The sequence below is a fragment of the Lathyrus oleraceus genome, chromosome 3 (genome assembly GCF_024323335.1).
Source record: "Lathyrus oleraceus cultivar Zhongwan6 chromosome 3, CAAS_Psat_ZW6_1.0, whole genome shotgun sequence".
Classification (NCBI taxonomy): domain Eukaryota; kingdom Viridiplantae; phylum Streptophyta; class Magnoliopsida; order Fabales; family Fabaceae; genus Lathyrus; species Lathyrus oleraceus.
Genome location: NC_066581.1, coordinates 99,142,229 through 99,150,528, shown reverse-complemented (window position 1 = coordinate 99,150,528; position 8,300 = coordinate 99,142,229). Strand labels below are relative to the sequence as shown.

The 8,300-nt window shown below is 36.2% G+C and overlaps 1 long non-coding RNA gene across 1 annotated transcript; it reads left to right on the top strand.

The window, feature by feature from the left end:
* Nucleotides 1-2,691: 2,691 nt before the first annotated feature.
* Nucleotides 2,692-4,166, top strand: LOC127125601 (uncharacterized). Its single transcript, XR_007804756.1, has 3 exons — nt 2,692-2,899; nt 3,022-3,408; nt 3,510-4,166. It is a non-coding gene; the product is annotated as an uncharacterized LOC127125601 (long non-coding RNA).
* Nucleotides 4,167-8,300: the final 4,134 nt, after the last annotated feature.

The following is an 8,300-nucleotide window of genomic DNA, read 5'->3' as shown; positions in this document are numbered from 1 at the left end:
CTTTCGCTACAATACTCGCCTAGCGAAGCCTGCGAATACCAGAAAATTCTGGGCTTCATTCTGAGCCCATTAGGTCACCACAATCACTATAAATACCGACACTTCAGTCACGAAAAGAGACAGACGAGGACGGACAGAAACCCTGGCATAGAAACCCTGGAGACTAACTCAGAGAATTCCGAGTAAAGAAACCCTGAAGGCCGCTCATCCGCACCGAAGTTACCTCCGCCCAACTCCATCTGATACCAAGAGTGGTCAGTCCCTTCAACATCGCAGCTCAGTTACAAACAGGTTTGCGCATCACTACTATTTTATGCTTTTAATCGGTAATCTCTACATACATAAGGCATCATGATTAAATTTTCGGATATGTAATTTGATTTCACATGTGAATTTAAGTATGCCTGAATATCCTGAATGTTTGTCCATGCTATTCCTGTAATTAAATGCCATAAAGTTCAGGGTTCCGGAGATCATGCTGCTATCAAACTCAAAACCCGTAGCCGCTCGCTAGCACATCGCTAAGCGAGCCTGTAGCGAGCACTCGCTAAGCCTTCGCTAGGCGAAGCAGGAGCGAACGGGACAGTGGCTGTTCTGTTTCTTTTCTGTTCTGCCTTATGTTTATCTAATCAAGATTTATTATAATTCTGCATTATTTGGCCTGACTTTATGACTGTTGTGTTTATTTTGTGGTGCAATTTTCAATTGTACTTTATCTCGATGTTCTAACCCGTGTGCTGAATTGTGTAAAGGCTTACATATTCCCGAGGAAACGGCCGGCTAGGTATTCCACTTTATGTGTGGGATACCCTTGTGGAGATGGATTCTGAATTACTTAATTTTAATGTGGAGATTCATCCTAATTACTTAATTAATTTTAATGTGGAGATTCATCCTAATTGATCATAATGTGGAAATTCACCTTAAATACTTAATTGCAAAACTTTGCCTTTAAATATGCGATCTTGGACCTCTCTTTGTTACCCTACGATATTACAGTATTATGGTCATGTCCCGCGAATGTGGGGATACACTTAGCAAAGATCCTTCGGTTAAATCATCGTAGTCCCTCGAATGTTGCCTTTGTCCCTCGATGACCCTTCGGTGTAGCCTACGGTTAAATGATGATTGTCCCTTCGAATGCTAAGGTATCCTCACAACTGTTGCCTTCAATGACCAATCGATGACCCTACGATGTCCCTTTACATCCAAAGGACAAAACTACTTACTCCTCAATAGTAAGGACAGTTTTACCCTCATAAGGATAGGAAATGTCCATAAAGACCTTGGGTAGGTATAACTCTTAATTGCTTACTCACAACTTAAAATACTTCTCACACCTCACACCTTTCAAAACTAAACGAGATAACCACTTTGTATACATTCATACAAGAATCATTACAAAGTTAAATTCTCCTTTTCAAAACATTTCCTAAACACTTCTCAAACACTTTTTTTTTCAAACAAAAGAAAAACATAAGTGATTAAGCAATTAAGAGCCCATGGATAACCATGGATACAAAGGGTGCTAACACTTTCCCTTTGTATAATGTACCTCCCGAACCCAAAATCTAAATTAAGGTCTTTCCTGTTCTTTTCCACCTTTCCTTATTGGATAAAAGAAAAGTCGGTGGCGACTCTTGCTAACCGCGACATTTGCTTTCCAAAGCAAAACACAAAAAGTCAGTTCACCGTATGACACCTACGGAGTAGCTAACAAGCAATAAAAGAAAGCAATTAAATGCATACATCGGAAAGGGGAGGGGGTACATGTAAAGTACAAGGGAATGAAGGAAATAAAAGGTCTTATTGTCAGGTAGCCCAAGAGAAAGCCGTGTGTGTGCATTGTGTCCTAAGCTAACAATTGGATAATGAAATTACAAAACATGTGCCCCTCGGTTTGTGCGATGAATGCATTCCATTCTCGCAATAAAAGATCACAAGTCCTCGGAAACTCCAAGTTGCATAGGTCAATCACACAACTCCAAGTCCAAATGCTAGGGTCCTAATGAGAAATCCCTAAGTCCTTTGTCCAAAGTTCTTTCCATGCTAGGGAATTATCTTATTTTTTTGCCTTTTTTAAGTCTTAACCATTTTTAGTCATTTTTAGAATGGGATGAATGATGCACAATATGACATGGGATATAAACCCAAAATAAAGCAATGTAAAATAAATGACAAGAATTAAATGTTAGGAGCGGAATTTAAAAGTTAGAAATTAGATGCGAAATTGTAAAGAATTAGGTGTTAGAAGCGAAAAATTAAAGAATTAGAAGTTAATGGTTAGATGTTAGGATCAAAGAAGAGTATTCAATGCCAATATTAAAGTCAAATTCTAAAATCAAAACAATTCTAATATCAACCAAACGAATATCAAAATAAAAATCCAATTCTAAAACCATAATAATTCCCATATTAACATCAAATGAAATTCTAATTTATTAATACTAATGTTAAAATGGAAATAAAAAATTTAACCAATTAACAAAATTAACGTTTCTAAAATATTAACAAACAACTCTAAAATATTAACGAAATTAGATTCTAAATAATCATCCTAATTAAATTCTAAACAATTAGATAATATTAATCCAACAATCCAATTAGTATCCTAAGATTAACACTAATCTATTAAAATCCTAAGATTACCTAGAAAATCCCTAATTATCTAAGCTACCCGCAAAAACAAAGAAACTGGATCAAAAAAGCTGTAGAAAGGGCTTTACTATGGAAAGCCCAAACCGTGGGATATGAACGTCCAGGAAACCTAAGTATCTTCATCACCTGCCTAGTAGTCCTCAAAAGGAGAAGAACAACGGAAACGCATTCCTAGTTGCACCGGCCTTTGCCGCCGGCGGTGGCGGAAGAAAATGTTCTGTCGGCGGCGTCAACTCCGTTGGTATCTCAGTCTCCAATCTAAGAGATTATGTCCATCTTTATCCTGTTATGTCCTTTCTGCTCCACTTCGTGATAAATCGTGGCGATGCGGTTTGTAATGATGACTTGGATCTCAATGTGCAGGTGAGGAGGGAACCGGTTTGTCCTACAAAATCGATGCTGAAATCGAAACAAGGCGGGAAGGAAGAATGTTTGAGGATGAACTATGCGGCGGTGGCGGAAGGAGGTTCTATGCAGAATCGTTGCAGGAATGTTGTTTGAAGCTTCTCGAAGACGAGAGAATCCGTTAGCAGCAGAGAGGGAATAATTCTCAATAAAGCTCTAAATTGAAACGAATCGAGTATGATGACAACGAGAGCACGAAAATTCTTCACGTGCAGGTGATAATGGATGATGAGGAAATGCTGAAAAATGAATTCGAGAGGAAGATTCGTGTTTTCCAGAAAAAGAGAGGGGAGAAAAAAAGTCCAGCCCAAACCGCTATACAATCCTGTATTTATATTTTGAATTGTGAGTCTCAGCTTTCAATTTGTTTGCCGCGTTTTCATTCTTCATTTGCGTTTTGTGATTTTCATTGCCGTTTTGCTCTCTTTTCTGTTTTGGCTTAGCAGCATGGAGTTCGTTTGTAGTTGTGCGGCTGTACATGCTTCGCGTGGCTGCATTTTTGAATTGGCTTGTTTGGCAGTTTATGCTCGCGGCTCACATCATTTGGTTTCACGTTGCAGCTGCGTTTGGTTGCAGCTTTGGTGTTGGCTCCCGGTTTGGCTTACTTTCAGAAATTGTTAGCATCGGCTTTTGTTGGCTTACTATGTGCTGTTGCCATTTATTTCGTGGCTTGCTCTTTGCAGTGTTTAAGTTTGGAAGCTCATGTTGATTTGTTCCAGATGATGGCAGCTTGTGGCATTGCTCGTTGTGGACTACGTTGACACAGCTAGCTTCTTGTGGTTTTCAATCTTCATTTTGCTAGCTTCTTGTCGTTTTCAATCTTCATTTTGTGTGAAAGCTTGCTCTTTGTTGTGGTGAGCTGCGAAGCCGTTTGAGCCAAGGTTCATACTCTTTACGTTTTCACTTGGATGCCGCGTTTTGATCCTCGCGGATGGTTATGTCGTTCATGCTTTTGGCTTAGCTGCGGTTGCAGCTTTAAGGCTTGAACGATTCACATGTACTGCTACTTTGGCTTGTGATGCCTCTTTTTTGTATTTATTTGAATACTTGGAATGTGGGTAGTGGATAGATATGAATGTTTTAATGAGATTAAAAATTGGATATGGATAATAGTTTAACTAAATAAAGGAGGAATATTGGAATATGAGTCATGAAGGATATGTATAATTGAATTTGGTTTAATTGGAAAATGGATAATTGGATTTAATATGGGTTAAAGAATTTGAATGGATAAACTAAATGGATTTTGGGCTTACAATTGGGCCTAAAAATGGATATTTATAAAACAACAAAAAATGGATAGTTATAAAACAACAAAAAATGAACGGGCTTAACCATTTTCAACAATCATGGCCCATCAAGAAAAAAAAGAAGGAAACTTCTACAATGATTAAGCTTCTACCATTAAATCAAAACCGAAATCTCGATTTTTACAATGACTTCTAAAATTAATTAGAAATCACAAAAATCACTTCTAACTTAAAAAAAAACAGTTTTATGTTAACAATCAAATTTAAATTTTGACACTCGAACCCAACCTAAAAGACCATTTAAACTTCAAAAATTAATTTGCAGTTTAAAGTCAATTCGAAGTTCCGATCAACTAGAAAAATATTATGACATAATAATAAAATGATGGATGTACATGCTATGGATTGATGAATCCAAATGACACGACTTGTAAATCGAATTGAGCCATGCTTATTCAGATGAATGGATGAAGATGATATGCAAATGTTTGGGGTTAGTGACCTATATGACCAATGTGAAGGGTAGGGCGAATTTTGGGGTATGACAAGGGGTTGACAATCTACATTGAAGGAGGAAAGACACACCAAATCTACATGGGGAAATAATATCACTAAAGCAGGTGTCACATCACGAAAAATACGATTCCTCGTGATGGTCGTGGAAAAAATTAGTTCGAACAGAATCGCCACCGAACTTTATTTATCCTAATGAAGGAATAGGAAAATATCGACAAAACCTTTAAAAAACAGAATAATGGTCGTCGCAACCGTATTCGGGTTCAGGAGTCGATTACGCATGGGGAAGGTATTAGCACCCCTCACGTCCGTTGTACTCAACGGGAACCTTTTAGTTTAATTTGTGATTTGAATGTTAGCTGAATATTGTTTGTTTTCTTCGAGTGAATAAAGGATTGAAAATAGAGATGGATGGAAACCTCAGAAGGGGGAAAATGAGAGGTTTTTTTATTAGTGTGATCATCAAGATCTCGCAATCTCGTGCCTACGTACCCTTATAGTGCAATAAGGAAGTCAGAGCATCCGTAGTTCGGGGAACTACGGTTGGTTGGTGTCTTTTAGTGAACAACTGTTTAGATCGCGTTCTAAAGGCTAAACGTTAGCTTGTTTACTCTCGACGGAGCTTAAACACTAGTTTGTTATGCGCGTTAGAAGGGATTAAACAATGTTCTTTCTTAAAAGAGTTTTGGTCACACGAGGATGACAAGTTGGATTAATATGTTGAGTGTTTTTTTTGTTTGATTGGTTTCGAATGCACGTGGGCGAGAAAAAGATAGATTTGATGTGTTAAGATTTTTTTGTTGGATGATGATTACTCGGATAGTCGAGTAAGACAACTCGTATCTAAATAGTCGAAGAGAGGAATCGAAGGCTCTAGACCATCTACCTTTGTATCCTTAATTGCAAAAGGATTTGATAATAGTTAAGGCATTTTAAATGGACGACGAATACTTGGATAGTCGAGTAAGACAACTTGTATCCTAATAGTCGAGGAGAGGAATCAAAAGCTCTAGAACATCTCCCTTTTCATCTTTAATTATGAAAGGATTTGATAATAGTTAAGGTGTTTTAAATGAACGACGAATACTCGGATAGTCGAGTAAGACAACTCGTATCCTAATAGTCGAGAAGAGGAATCGAAAGCTCTAGATCATCTCCTTTTTCATCCTTAATTATGAAAGGATTTGATAATAGTTAAGGTGTTTTAAATGAACGACGAATACTCGGATAGTCGAGTAAGACAACTCGTATCCTAATAGTCGGGAAAGGTAATAAAAGGCTCTAGACCATTTTTTATTTTTCATAATTGATTATGAAAATGTTAGTGTATGGTTGATGTATTTTATATAAACGACAAATGATCGGATAATCGAGTAAGGCAACTCGTATCCAAGTATTTGAGGAGAGGAATTGAAGGCTCAAGACTATCTCCTTTTTTCGTTTATTATGAAAATGATTTGATTTAACTGAGTTAGAAGTTTGTAAAGAAATGACAATTGTCTGGCTAACCGAGTAAGAGAACTCGTATTCAAACAATCAATGAGAGGAGTTAAAGGCTCAAAACCATATCCCTTTTTTATTTAGTGTTAAAAATGGTTCAATTTAATTATGTTTAGGAGAATAGAAATGGAAATTATTTGACTAACCAAGTAAGAGAACTCGTATTCAAATAATCGAGGAGAGGAGTTGAAGATTCAAAACCGCACCCCTTTTCATTTCTAAATGAAATGGTGGTTAATCGTACTTAGATGTTTTAATTAATTTGAAGTAAAAATACTCGACATGGGATCGAGGTTTTAAAATTGTGTTTGTGAATAAATTGGATTTCATTAGTGAATCAATCATCTAATCGATTATTTAATATCCGAATAGGTCTCATTGTAAAAAAGCCCAAGAGTAAGCTATGTGAGGTTGATGGTGATGCTAAAAGCGATCGACTTACAAAGGTATTTGAAAACTGGGTTCGATTGGATTGAGAATTGTTTGATTTTAGCGGCTTAAAGTGGTTTTGAATCGATGAGATTGGAATGGATTTGATTTATGAATTGATGGTGAAGTGATAGTGGAAGAAATCGATCAATGTTTAATTACCAAAATTAATTGATTAAAATTTGGTTAAATCGATTAATTAAACTAATTAAATTAATTATCAAAATTATTGAATTGAATCAAATAATTAAGTTAATTAAAATTACTTAATCCAAAATAAATTAACTAGTCAAACTTTAATTAACTAATTTTAATCATAGTTAAAGGATATAAGTGACAATTGTCGATTTATTTAATGGAATCGATGTGCTCAAAATCGGTTTGTAAGAAATGACAACACGATTAACGTCATTCGCAATATCATAACACGGTGAAAATATTCTATTGATGTATTGAAAGTTGGGCGACATAACGACATAAAATTGTCGAATCCACTGATTTAATCTGATTTAACGGAATAAAATTAAACAACAACAAATCAATATTATTTAATGTTCCAAACTTCCAAATTATTTACAAAGCATCAAATGACTAATAGCCTAAAGATCCGCCATTCATAATCTCATTTGGTCTTGAATAATAAATAAATCTTGAAACCAAATAAAATGTATAACAATAAATAAATAAATAAATAAAAAGAAATTTGAGGGAAATAAACACATACGACAAAAACAATAACTACATGTTGCTTATCCTCACAAATATCAATTCCTTCTAAAATTAGAAGAAAAATATAACATAAATAAATAAATAAATTAAAATACAGAAGTTTTCATATGCAATGCAAAATCTATTTTTATGGAAAGAGCCATAATACATTGAAAGTTTGTTCTCTCCCTCTTTACATCGAGAAAAAAAATATATACTTTTCTCACGGCGGATGCGCACAAATCAGTTTCATCACATTCCAAAAAAAATCAAGACAATTGCCATACACAAATCAAAACAAGATCAAGGATAAAAGAGGTAACCGCAAAGGGGAGTCGGTGATTGTGATTGCGAAATCTAACGGTGATCCGTGATTTGCTCATGGAGATTTCCTTCTTCTATTTTTTACTCTATTTTGATCTTCTTTGCGATTCAATTGATTGTGTTGTGTTGTGGCTTGTGAGGGTGAGATTGTGTAGATCAGAGGTAATGAATGGTGATTCGCTAGAATTAATGGTGATTTGAACAAGGTGTTCGATGGATGTTGGTGGTGTTGATGGCGGAGGAAGGGATGTCGGCGAAGGAGGGTTTCGCGGCCGGAGTTAGATTCACGGTGGAAGGAAGAAGATGAGTGAGATTGTTTTGGTCGCAGTCGGCGTGGTATATGGTGTTGTTTGACGGCAGACGATGAGTATTGTTGGAAAACGAAGGAGGTTTTGTGGCGATGGTGGTTTTGTGGAGGTGATGGCGGTAATGAGGATTTGTGGAGGTTTTGTTGTTACAAGCTTGTTTTGAAGAAGAAAGAGATTAATATGTATTTGGTGTGAGGATGTA